The sequence below is a fragment of the Excalfactoria chinensis genome, chromosome 13 (assembly GCF_039878825.1).
Source record: "Excalfactoria chinensis isolate bCotChi1 chromosome 13, bCotChi1.hap2, whole genome shotgun sequence".
NCBI classification, from domain to species: Eukaryota; Metazoa; Chordata; class Aves; order Galliformes; family Phasianidae; genus Excalfactoria; species Excalfactoria chinensis.
Window position 1 is genome coordinate 9,963,033 of NC_092837.1, and position 13,750 is coordinate 9,976,782.

The window sequence follows — 13,750 nt, forward strand, 5'->3', positions numbered from 1 at the left end:
TATTTTTAGTCTTTTAATCGTGGCTTCAAATTAATACCTATTTATTTTTTTCTTCTTTTTTTTCCCCCCTTATTTATTGCTGTTTTTTGTATGGCTATGTTCTGTAAAACTGCTGGTATTCCAGAAATAATTTCAACCTAAGTATTGCAAGAATGGATAAAGATTTTTTTTTTATATATAAAAACTGGAGATAAGCTTCTATTTTTAGTACAGTTCCAAAAGACTTGTTTTAAGATCAGATAAGACTATAAATACTACTGCAAATACACATTCTAGATTAAAAGCTGTTTTTAGAACTGCTTCCTCAAAGGAACTGAAATAACAATTATAAAGTGAGGATTGAAGGGGAAAAAGGAAAAATGTACATGTCTGAATTGGTTGTTTTAACTAAATGCTATATTTTATAAACAATGTTGATTAAATGCTCAATTGGTTTGAATGTTACTATCATTAAAATCAGCTTTCTGATTTTTGCTGATATAAGTTCTGACCAGAAATGTCTTTCACCCTAGTTTTGTGAACGTATGGCTGTATACTCATTAAATACATTCTTAATGACTGGAGAAATAAACAAAAGAACTTGTGAAGGTTTGAAAACTGAGAGAATCTCTTTTTTTGTAGCCATTCATAGGAATAAAGAAAATAATTCCTTTGGGAGATTTATACCCATTACTGCAAAAGATGACTGACTTAATATGAAGTATTATGTAACAAAGCAGAAAGTGTTGACTGGGTTAAAAAACAAAAATACCTTCAGTCTAGAAGGTCTGATATTTTCATGTTGAGGAAAAGAGACAATATGAATATGGGGGGGACATGAAGCCTAAAAACTTTCTTTACTACATTTATCTCATTTCTGAGATTTTTCTACTCTGCCTGTGACTCAGGTCAAGGAAAAGGTGCTTTTATGTTGATTATTTTTTCTCAGATGTAAAGGAGAGCAGTGCTCAGTCATATGTATTCTGTCACTTCTGCAGTGAATTTGATCCTATATGAGGAAAGGAACTTGGGCTTCTTCATTCCCTGTAAATTGCTTAAGTGAATTGTCTGTAATTTTAACTAAATAAAGTATGGGCCAGATTCTATTTTCCTTACTCATGCAAATAGTTCAGTTGACGATCCCAGAGAATTCATCATAGTACTAGTGCTGCTGTTACTTCTAATCACCAGACTGAAGACCAGGGCTTCCTTTGTGGCACAAAACAAACTGTACAATTCCTCTGCCTCAGTTGTTCCATTTATTAAACTGGAATAGTAAAACCTACCTTCTCACAAGGGTGTTGTGAAGATTAATTAATTAGTTTGTGAAGTGCTTTGATCTCATAAAACACTGTGTAAGTGCCAAGCATTATTATGAAGAATTATAAAATGCCAGCCTTGATATGCACTTTGGGATGGTAGCTGTTTTATAGATACAAATCTGCTCCGCTGTCCTTAGAATCACTGTTGCACTTTTCCTACGTAGCAACACGTTGGCAAAATGAGCCAATTTTGGCAAAGATGCAATTTTTGGAATAAAAAGGGAGACCGTTGACTGTCATAAGGATCTTTCTTCTATTTAGGACTCAAAGCATGAAGATGTATTTTTTTTTTCATAACACCTCCATCCACAGCAGGAGGGTGGGTAGTTGGATTTTAAATGCTTCCCCTATCCAAAAGAAAACAAAGATATCTTTTACTTCAGTTCCTTTATTAGATCTTAAAAGTATACTTAGATCTTAAGTATAGGATAAGTATTCAAGGGGGACTTTTGCTTTTATTTTATATGAATAGCTGTTAAATCATTAGTATGTGAATAATTAATTCAATTAGGCTTAATAGGGAAAAGGCTTTAAGTCACAGGAATCTGTTCCATTAAAAGCCCTATTATCCAAGATTATTACACTGCAATCAAGTGAAAAAAATTCAGAGTTTTATTGCCTAACAGACAAACTGTGGCATTTAATCTATTAGCAAGGAAATCTCCATCAGCTAAAGAACCGTGTAATAGTCTAAGTTGCTCCGAGGATACTGCATAGATGCATTCCAAAAACAAATAAGGGTCATCAAACACTTAATCTTAAAATGAAATTTAAATATTAACATAATTGAGAATTACAGCAACATAATCTATCTGATTTTTCTTCTGTAATGCATTCTATTGAGTTGTTTTTGCTGATACTTGATTCTGACCACGGAAAATTTTATTTAGGAAAGATTTTATGAATATCTTATTACAGAATGCTTTGATAGAGCCTCAGCTAATGGTATGGATGCTAAATGTGAGTTTAAAGTTGCTGTACATAGATTTAGATGTGTGTATGTAACGTATATGTAGACTGTATGCAGATATATGTGAATTCCCATTAGAATGTTTTTCAAAATCTAAAATCTGGTCAATTCTGAGATGGATGCCATAAGTTGGGACTGGATCATAAAGCATTTAGAGTGAAGCTTTAAGGCCTTGTGTGTGGGAGAAAAATGAGTCTCTTGTTTAGAATTAGAACTTGTTTCCCCTATTTCTCTTAGTTATGCAGAGCTGTTCTTGTGATTCTATAGATGATTTTTGTTTTACATTTTGATGAATATCACAATAAGACGTTGTTGGAAACTCCTTCTGAAGCGAATGGATATTTTTTTTTCTGGAAAGTGTTTTAAGCAGCTGCAAGTGCTGGAGGTTCTTGTTTACTTAAGTTACGTCTCCAGGTTGTGGGTTTGTTTTAATTTTATTATTTTTTCCAGAATGTTTTCCTTTGAAGAGAAGAGCTCATTTGTCCACCTGCTGTTTTATCTTGTTTTGTCGGAGAGCTTTACAAAATGGTGAATATGGTTTCTGAGGAATAATTTCCTCAACTGCTAAAATCTGGCTGTTATTTTTTAATTGAAAAGTCCAGGTGGTTTCTGTATCTCTTGGGACTATTATATACATATATTTAGATTCTCCCACAAATGTAAATTTCAATTGGCCTTCAATGTGCATAGTGTACTTGAGGGTAGCCTTTCCTGGAACAGTATGCGGTCCTGCTTAGACACGGAGAAATAGGATGTTGCAAGAAATTCTCTTCTTGTGGTATTTCCAGATAAGTTCTCCAGACTTGAGGGACACGTGTAAACATTGCAGAAGAGTGTTTTTAAGCCTTGCTTATCCCTAGTTATGTTAGCTCTTTAGGCTGAGATGCGGGAGTTTGCTGTAGCCATTTATTGTGCACATATTTCCTTCTGAGTAGGCATCCCTGGAACAGTCGCTGCTTCTATTAGCCTAGATCCATGTTACTTAAGGAGAGAGCAAACAGGAAAGTTTGGAAAACCGTTGTTTTAAATTCACTTGATTGTGCCATCTGTATGAACAGATGGGAAAAATGTCTCAGGGCTGGATGGAGGCTACAAGATCAAATCACTAAGAAAGAACTTACACGCAGGCATGCTCAGTGTCAGAACTGAAAGGACCTTAACAGTTACTGCAGTGATCTGACCTGAAGCCTGGCCCCTCAGAAATTGCTGTCATTGTAGTGGATGACGCTTCAAGGGGCCATCAGCTATATCCTATAGATACCTGTGACTTGTGGTCTGCAAAAACTCTTAGTTCTGAAATAGAAAAGAGCAAATGTTCATGTCCCTGAATTCTTCTCATGTGTCTGCTGTAAACCCAGATTTAGCACTTCATGGGGATGGTTTGCCAGAGTGTGTCATCCTCCCAGCTGATTTCTTAATTGGATGATCATTATATTACACACTATAGAATATGCCAACAAGGCTGCCTCTGTTGAGACTGCTTTTAAAAATCTGACACTTCAAAATATTTGTTCCAAATTTTGTCTTTAAAAATGAAAGGTATTTCAAGGCGTATGACCTTTTTAAAAGACTTTCAGATTAATGCAGAGAATCAACTACTTCTATCAAAGCCTTCTGCAGGATAACAGCCGTTGCTAGACTAAGTCAGTTGTACCATAGAAGGTGTTGCATGACTTCGTGTTGCCTATTTAAAGCATTTATTGAAAATGTGTTCCAAAGATACTGAAAAATATTACAGTGCTTTCTCTTCAGCATCTGAACAGGAAAAAAGCAAGCAGGTTTGAATAGCTGCTTTTGAGGTGTTTCATTTACATTACCTGAAACTGATGCAATGTGGCTAGGACCAAAATGTTTTGGATTGCAGGCTTCTCTCTCAGGCTTTCTTAGGACTCTTAAATAGCAAAAGTTAGTAGCAAGTTCTCAGTACAAGATTGCAGGGAATGACAGCCGTTTGCCTTTGGGTTTTGGGGGTTCAAATACACTCTAGTAAATGTAGTTTGTCTGTAAACCATTAAGTTCTGTCGTGGTGATTTCTCTTTCTGAAGAAAGAATATAAGAAAGTAATTTTCTGTTGCAAATTAGTTTTTAATTGTTTTAAATTCTGTTGCACTGAATTGTATTGTATATAGATATTTAAGGGACCTTAGGACTGAAATGATAAATGCTGGGTGGGGTCTTCTGGCTTCTTACTCGGTTTGTCTTAGGTCAAGATGATTTCCTTTTCATGGATCAGAATGTCATTTAAGAACCACCATGTGTTCTGGTGTGTTTTTGCTTGTGAGGGACACCATTATTTACAATATTTTATCTTCATATTTTTTTCAGTCACCTGTTAATCTTAAATTGATGTTAACCATGTATCTTAACTTAACTAGCCAATATGTCTGATACTGCAAAGAGACACTCCAAAGTTCTAAATGCTTCTGCTTATATTGGAAAGTAACATTACTTTACCATGAACATAAGGTTTATCACAATCTAATTTGTAATTTATTTATTTTTTTAACCAAGATATGACAAATTTCAAACAATGAAAACTACTTGAAGAGAGCTTATAAACTGCCAAAATTACGATGATTACAGAGTGTTCTATATAGTCAGCAGAGGATGTAAATAATTGATAGACTTTGCTGCTCAGATCCATCCTTTCAGTGTGAGATTGTCTGTTTTTTGTTGCTTTTTTTTTTTTTTTTTTTTCCTAATTTGTCATCATCTCTCAATATCTTTCTCTCTACTCCATCTGGTTCTGTATGCAAAAAAGCAGAGATAGCAATGAGTGCACAATCTGGGAAATAGGACCCAGGCAAGGAGGCACATACTGAAACTTAAAAGTTCTTCCTCTGCTTTTTTTAAATTATTATTTACTAAATTATATGCACTAAAGCTTATTCTTTAATTGTGTGACAGATCATTACATTTTTATCTCAGCTGACATTCAGTAGTGCTGTACATCTTTAGTCCGTTGGCATTTTCTAGAAGAGGATCTCCAAATCACATGATACTCACAAATATTCTTTTACAGTTATCCTTAATTGTATTTAAATATGCTTTCATAGTGATAACATTGCTGCAGAAATGTCATCCCCTGTCATCCCCTCTCAGTCTGCCATGCATTTTTTACTGTTGGGTTTTTAAAGAAGTGATGGAATAAGAAAGATATCATTAGTTATTTTCGAGTATCTTCAGTAGACCTTCAACATAAGAAGTTTTGGTGTGGAAATATTTATCTGAAAATAGAACTATTGGTGAAAAGCATTATTGATGAGAATATGAGAATACAACCTCTACAAGAAAATAAAATCCTACTGAACAGAAGAAAAAGGGCATGGAGAGTAATGTTTGTTCAGTGTCAAGAATGAAAGTAAATATTGTTACTTTTATTATTCATTATAGCGATTACAGAATCTGAGAAAATAATTCAGAGGAATTAATTGATATTAGATCAATAAAAGGCAGTTAGAAAGTGACATGACTAATAGATGGGATGCCTGAATTATGTAACTTCAGAAAGGGAAAGGTGAATATGACTTAGCCTTGTGATTGAAAGAAAGCATTGATAATACATTTTTTTTCTCACATTGATTTGATTGTTTCTTTGTTTTGTTGTTGTTGTTGTTGTGAGGTTTGCCAGCAAAATGAAATAGCAGGAATGGCTTTTAGTTTTGCTTCATAATGTAACGGAATTGTTGCATATTGTGCTTTGTCTTATTCTAGGTAAATTACTAATAGCTGAGATGATAAACCTAGAAAACTTGGTTGGGCCTGAGCAAATATCTCAAAATATTTCTCCCGTATTGCTGAATTTCTCAGGTCTGCAAAATAGGGTGGAAATATACCAAGCTTCAATCACAGAATGTTCCACCCATCACAGAAAAACACAATTATCTGCAGAAATAAGGTAAAGAAAGAGACATTCTGGTAATTCCATATTTTTAATTCAATTTCAATTGAGAGAAAAGTTCTGGAAATGAGAGTGCATTTATATTCATCTTGACAGGAAGGAATAAGCAGAAGGTCTTATTCATTATAGTTGCTCAGAAGTTCTCACTGGCCATGGAAAATACGATGTTCAAAGTGTTGTTTAAAATAAGCTGATAGCTTGGATTTAGTTTAAGAAATAATCTTTTGTACTCCATCTCAAAAGTATGATATCTGTTAAGAGATTAAGGTGTCAGCTCTGCGTTGTTGCCTTCATTTACCAAAAAAGAGGTCTGTCTTGAAGCCATCTAGTAGCCAGAAACCTGGCAGACTTCTCATTTAGATAAACAAATATCTCTCAGTGTAGGCAGAAATGTCTGTGTTAGCAAAGAGGCTGAAGGCGAATGGAGAGGGGCCTCCTTTCTGTCCCTGTGTAATGTCTGGGCTTTTCTTTTATATAATTTTTAATACTGTATTCAAATGAAAATAAATAGGGTGGGTAAATATACATCTGTGGCTGACAGCAGAGTGACAACATGAGTGGCTCTGCCCCGTTTCTAGTTGATCGTATTATTAGTACTAGCAAAGCTCTCTTCGCATTTCTTTTCTTAAAGAGCATTGTCATCTCCCCTTCTGACTTTCCTTAATGTGCTTTGCTGTTTGCCCCATGTATGCATGCTTAGCCAGACTTTCTGTTCAGTAATTTCCTATTGTAAACTCTATGTAATCTAAACTTTTAGGAAAGCCAGTTGTATTTTCATGGTCAATTTTTCATCAAGTTACAGACCTTGCTTATTCCGTAGTCATTGTTTTCCTCTGAAATACACCATGTGCTCTGTTTTCTTCCTCCTAGTAAAAAGCCCTTGAAGGAGGGGGAGGGAGCAGTTATTGCCTTAGATTAGCAGCATTAAATTACCAATTTATCTTGATGTCATGCTTACGCTTACTGACAACCACTTCAAAATGCACGGTTTTCACCCAAATCCAGTGGGGCCATTGTTTCTTTTCTTTATGGAGCCACTGTGACAGCCACAGTAAATGGTGAGTTTTTAATTCGTTTTCTTTATGAAGATCAGCATCTTGGCTAATGACTGCATAGTCATAAGTGATGATGTGTTTTCCTCCTACGCTCTTGCTGCTTAGAACATATATTAATTGTGCAGATGGTAGTGGCTTAGCTATGTGTCTGCTTTCTATCTCTTTCTCTCACGACATTTACACCATGCAAAGAGGGTGTATTGCCATCTCCTTATTTATGAAGATTTGTGATTCATCACCTGTCTTTTAAATCAAGTACTAAGATAATATTCTGTTGCTAAGAGGCAGAATTTGAATATATGCCTTCTTGTTTTAAGCACACCTGTGCCAAGCTTTGCTATAAACCTTCAAGGAATTAACAACCACGAGCACTGGATTTTCATCTTCATTCCTTCATGTGAACCTTGCAGTGCCTGTTTTATTTGGGTAACTGTGTCATTCTTTGTGTATTCCAAAGATTCACAGACATCTCTGGCTAAACAACCCAAGATTTACAGATATTTCAGGTTCACTTTAAATACTTCTTTGAACTACTAGACATCAAGCATGACTTGCATTTGACAGATGATAGAAAATAACAACTTACATGTTGTTCTGGTTTTCATTCTTACTCTTATGTTTATTAATTCTTATGGTTTGTTAGAAATAGCATGATAGATAACAATTAAGGCACAACTGATTAAGTTCACTCCTTAACACTTTTTTCTTCATTGATGCCATATATATATGTCATGACCACATTATACATCAGGTTGTTACTTCTTTTTCTGAAAAAGTAGACTTTCCTGTGTTCAAACATTTGTTAGGTTTGTTCTTCACTGGTTTCATCTGTTTTAGTGTTCTGAATCTTCTTCAAGATGCTTATGAATACACTTCTTATTTTTCAACTTTGAAAAACACTGGGAAAAGGCATTTAACCTTAACAGTAAACTTATTAAAGCGTTGTTATTATTTGCTAAATCTGATCTGTGTTTTGCAGTGAGACTTACCACCGATAAAAGATGTTTTGCTGAGTCAGAAGCTGTAGTTTAAATTATCATAAGTAGTGTTACATTAGTGATGAATTCTAGTCCTTGTGTGCAATATCTGAAAGAAAATTTCTAAGTGAAATTCTGAAGTCTTGTGGTAGAACGAATGAAAAGCTTCTGGATATTTCTCCCTATGCAACACTTAATTAGATGGGAGCATGTATTGTGAAATGAAAAAGTTTGAGAAGAAAGCTGGGGCTGGCCTGTACGTATCTATCTCACTTGCTCATGATGTGGCAAGGATCATTTTCATGTGCCTTACCACTTTTCTCAGTGGAGAAACATGTTTATTGGTTCATTGTGTAGCAATTGTCTCCTACTGTCTCCATCTTGCAAGCAGTGCTTACTTGAAGTCTACATCCATGCTATGGCTTTCTGTTGGACAATTATTTAAAAAAAAAGTCTCTCCAGATATCTTTCCAGTAAGTATTATGCCTCACACTGGGATTGATGCGAACTATTATTATCCTTGTACACCAAGAAAATTAAAATGTTCTATCCCAGTAGTTGATGCAAACTGTCATGTCGTATTACCATCATATTGTATCAAACACCAGTGTTGACATGCTGGCATTTATAATGAATTGAAACATAACATCTGAAAACCACGTGCAGTGGAGAGTCCTCTGATAAACACCGGATCTGACACTGGAGAGCATACTTTAACTCTTTGAGTTTTGAAATTACTGCTTTGTAAATGTGAATCCTGGAACGTATTTATTTTGTTGCTGGAAAATTCTTGCTTTAAAGCCTGTCAAACAGACTGAGTTGGTGAAAAGATACCTACATTGTTCCAAAGGCCTATGTCTGGACGGCCGTTATTTCAATGTCTGAGCTCAGAAATGACTAAGAATTTGTGAAAGTAGACATGAGAGGCTTGGACTCACTACTCTGCCTCCGAGTCTGCTGAATGTGCTTTGCAAATGATGCTTTCACCTTGCAGGCTTGTGCCAGTGCTTTCATTCACCTAAAAGCACTTGAGCATTTAATCAAGTAAATGTCTTCCTGAGATAATGGTCATTGCTGTGAATTTGATTTACTGAGTTTCAGCAAGTGGTGTCCTATCATTTATGAGTAAAAGACTTTAATTAAACATCAGAAGTTATTCTAGAGATAGTATTAAAAATAATAAACAAATAAAAAAGTAGAGTACTCCCTACAGCACAATGTCCACTTTAAAAGGGTCCTTGCATATATGGAATGGCTTCAGAACAGGTCCAGCTCACTTCAGATGAGTCTCTTTTTCCCTGTAAAATGTATATTTAGTGTACTCAAGTATGACTGATATTTTTAAATGGACTGCTCATGTACCTAAGTTGTGAACTAGTTGTAAGTTTCCTTTGAAGAAAAGGTCTTGTGAATAGTCAAGCTACAAGTAAGGTACATGAAAAGTAGAAAGGAACATGTTCTCTAAACTAAATTAAAAAAGCACACAGCATAGAAAATAAAATTCATTTTACAGGGGAAGTTGAAATAATACATTGGTAATGCATGAAGTGTTAAAATCCAGCCCTCTCTCATATCTGTAAACGAGTAAATGATTCAACTAGGCATATATGCCAAGCAGAGTATCATATCATATATATATGAATGTCTGCCGAAGTAAATTGGAAGAATAAATATGACCACTGAATCACCAATTGTTAAATAATCCATGTTTTAAGAATATTAAACAGATTTATGCTCTCCATAATAAATGACCTGTCTTTATTAATACAACCAAAACATTTCTTCTAAGATTAAACAACACTGAATTAAAACCAAGTGCTTCCAACCCAATTAACAGGATAGCTTCTTGTCCTTCTTTATTTGATGATAATGCCTCCCATGCACTTAGCTGTGCAGTATCAACCTCCTTCTTCAGACAGTGGCAAGCACGTTAGGTGATGAATGGTTCCTATGGGAAGTAAAGAGCAAGAGAAATATAGCAGGAAGTGTCCTGTGAATAACTGCATTGGTCTGAAGAATGTGACTGTTAAATATTAATGGCATTGTGTCACTCGAAGAATTCACTGTGCCTTAGGAAGGCCTTTAGCCCATCCCTTTGCAGTTTTGTGAGGTTTCAGCAACTGATGCCTAAAAAGTATTTTAGGGTACTTTGGTCTATAAATCTTTCCTATATCTATTCCTGCAAGTTGATGAATGTGGTGTAATTGCTATATGGTGCATAATTGACATTGGTATTAAAAACACATTTTATTATAGGGGTATGGTTTGGGTTTTTTTTCCTATTTTTTCATTTTTAAAAAAAAAAAAAAAAAAAGGAGGGATTCTAATACTTTAAATTACTGCCTTTAATAGGGAACAGCTTTTTCACATGGAAACTCAGAATGATAAACTCAATCTGTTCAGTAATAACTAGTCTATGGACATGACAGTGGCTTCAGAAAGAGCCATGAGATCCTCCCCCCGAGCTTGTAATTTCACTGTGCCCCATTTAATTCTATGAGACAGTCCAGCTTACTATGTATTATGGCAGTTATACCACTCTAATGCCTCAAAGTAGGCCATCAGTACTGCTTTACATACACTTCCAATGCATGCGTTGATGGTTTTGAAAACTGGCTGTGGAATGTGGCCAGTGATATGGTTCTAGGAAGTGTTGATGATGTGCTGACATCACAGCTTTCAAAAAGAAATAAATACAATAAAGTAGTTTAGTGTTGAGTATCTTATTGCAGCAGCGGTAGTGGTGAAATCTTAGTGTCTGCTGATTACAAATCTTAGTCACTCAGTAAAATTGGAAGTGAAATGATAACTTTGTATCACTGTGCTATATCTAGATAACAGCGTTGTTTACGTCTCCTAGTGTTACAGGCCTGAAATCTGAGGGCAGTATATAGGATATTTTGAGACTTTCAGATCATCCCTGTTACTTGCTTGCATTCTTTCTTTCTTTCTTTCTCTTTATTGAAAGTTAATATTATAGTGAGATTTGAAAGGATGTCAGTAGGATGGAATTATATTTCTGGACGAGTGCCTCTTATTGTTCCCTAAATTCCAGAGCAAGGCTGAAATGTTTATTTGCAAAGCAGGAGATGTTGATCTTATGATAATAGTCAATTACAAGGACGTTTGGTTTGATCTATTGAATGAATACAGTCGGTTTAATCAGCTTGATTCCTGGTAGTACAAATCTGGGAAGTTTCTCATTCCAAATTTTTTGCTGGCTGCATTGGGTTAAGATTTAGAAGGGAAGCAAAGACTGAGAGTTCAGTTACATCTATGTGAAAGTCTTTCTGATGTGCTTAGCTGCTGCTTGTGCCTTCAATATTCACTGCAAAGAAGGAATTCTATTTCAGATTGCTTAGAAGCTTTTGACAGTGAGTAACTTTTCTCAGATAGAAAAGGAAAGATGCTGTCCTAATAGAGGTAAAGGGCTCTATGAGAGAACTGTGGGCATGCAGTTGTTAAAGCTGCACTAGGTGAGGAGGCAGCTCCGTTGCAGTGGATTGAATTGTTTGTTTTAGGGAATACTGGGCTGATTATAGAGAGAAGAGTAAATGAAAACAAGGTCATTTAAGACTTCACTCATAGCAATGTTGTAGATCTGTTAGATCAGGGTTAAGAAGAGAAGAAAAATGATATGTTTGGGAGCGGTGTTTTTTTGTTGTTTTTGAATCTAAAATCATATAGATACCTAGTGAGTTATTTATTGAGGAAAAAATGTAGAAAGAACTGGCCTAACAGTCATGTAGGGAAGCACTGCAGCTCTCCTCTTGTTCCAGTCTGTGTGGTTGAATTTTTCTAATCATAATTGATTTAACAAGGATTAATCTGTGTCTGTTATTCTCTAGCACTTTTCAGAGTTTGCCTTAATTCTGACAGTTAACTGTCTTCTGGTTTGATTGCTTTTGAAGTACCAGTCCCGCTTCAGCTCAGGGAGACTTTGTTTTACTTTTGTCTTCAAATTTTCTGAGGGTTAGAATTTTACAGGTCACTGCTTGGCTTTAAAGGCTCTTGAAAGAAAAACGATAATTTCAAGTCTGCATTATAGATTATTTTTTTTTAACTGACTTATTTTTCCCTTTTTGGATCTGACGGTAATTCTGCTTATGGAGAATCCACATAAATTTAATATTACTATTGACATTTCCCTGTGGAAAGTGAGTTTTCTTATTCTGACTCACAAAAGCCAGAGGAATAAGGCACTTTGGGCTCTTATCTTGCTTCTTCTATAAGAATTACTAAATAAGCTGAAGCTGTAATTCAGCTTTTGCCTTTTTTGCTGAAGGTTGTTTTGACTTTCACATTAATTTTTAAGTTGAGTAAAAATTTCCTTCTCCACAGTTCTGAAAACGCCTTATTGTCAGATCATCCACTTAAATGTTTTTCTGAATAGGCAAGTAGGTAGTAATACTGTTGGTGATATTTTGTGAAAGAGTTTTGCTGAATTAATTGTAAATTAAGAAAATGGAGAATAAATAAATCCAATTTCTTTGTGAGATCATCACTAACTGAGGAAGGAGCTGTAGATTGTGTCAGCACCAGCCCCATCTGCCTTGCAGGAAGGTTCCGTGAGCAGCTGTGCCCAGCACCAGTTGGAGATTGGCTTCTGTTGACATTTCTGGGATGGAAAGGAGAAGTTGCACACTTGTTAATAAGGAGTGATTCCAAATATAGACACAATTCCTGAGGGAAACAAGACTTTGATGAAGGGAACTTTGATGACTTTCTTTTAGCTTTTCAATTATCTAATTAAGCATTGTATCTTTATCATCCAGGAAGAAAAAATGATAATGTAGGGTATGCATAAAGTTCAGCATACTGGTTAGAACAGACTTACCAGTTAGGCAGTGAGAGTGAGACCCCAAATCCTTGTAGCTCATGAGAAAGCTCTAGCTCACTTCCAATTCATAATTTCAAAACTCTAAACTATTTTTAAAGAGATTGTAATGCATTTTATACTTTTCATACCCTAATATGAAGTTGGATTTATTGAAGAAAAATGAAAAGCAAGAGTTAGGAAAGTTTGTGGTGAAGGTGTTCCACACATTCTGAAACACATTGAACCATTTTTCTCCTAGAATTTTTGAAGAATGATAGGTTTTTTCCTTCTGAAAATGACGCAACCTGTTCAGAGATATTTTGTGCATGGGATTTATTTCTTGTGTGCAGAATTACTTGTGGAAGCAGTGTAAATTTTTAAGAAAAAAAAAAAGCTGCAATTAACGCAGTTTTAATTGCAGTGCTGCTGTTGTCTCAGTGAAGTGGACATCTTGTCGTTCCTACTGGGATAACAAACATATTTTGCAAAATGTTTGGAAGTAGAACTTTCAGTTTTCTAGTGTTAGGCATATAGCAGAAACATTATAAACAGGTAAAATAGAGGAGATGGACTGGCTCTTTTTTCCAAGGCTGTTTCTTTTGCAGACTGACTCAGTCACCACACTCATGTTGCCTCAATGTTCTGTAAGTTCTATATTTTTGTTTTTTTTTAGGGATCTTCCCTTTATTTATTCATTATTTCTTTAAAAGGGAGAAATGAAGTGAAT

General features: G+C 35.3%; 1 protein-coding gene across 6 annotated transcripts in view; it reads left to right on the forward strand.

Annotated features, from left to right (window-relative positions):
• The window catches only part of GABRB2 (gamma-aminobutyric acid type A receptor subunit beta2), a 116,487-nt gene that overhangs the window by 48,025 nt on the left and 54,712 nt on the right, over positions 1 to 13,750 (forward strand). The window lies entirely within an intron of this gene.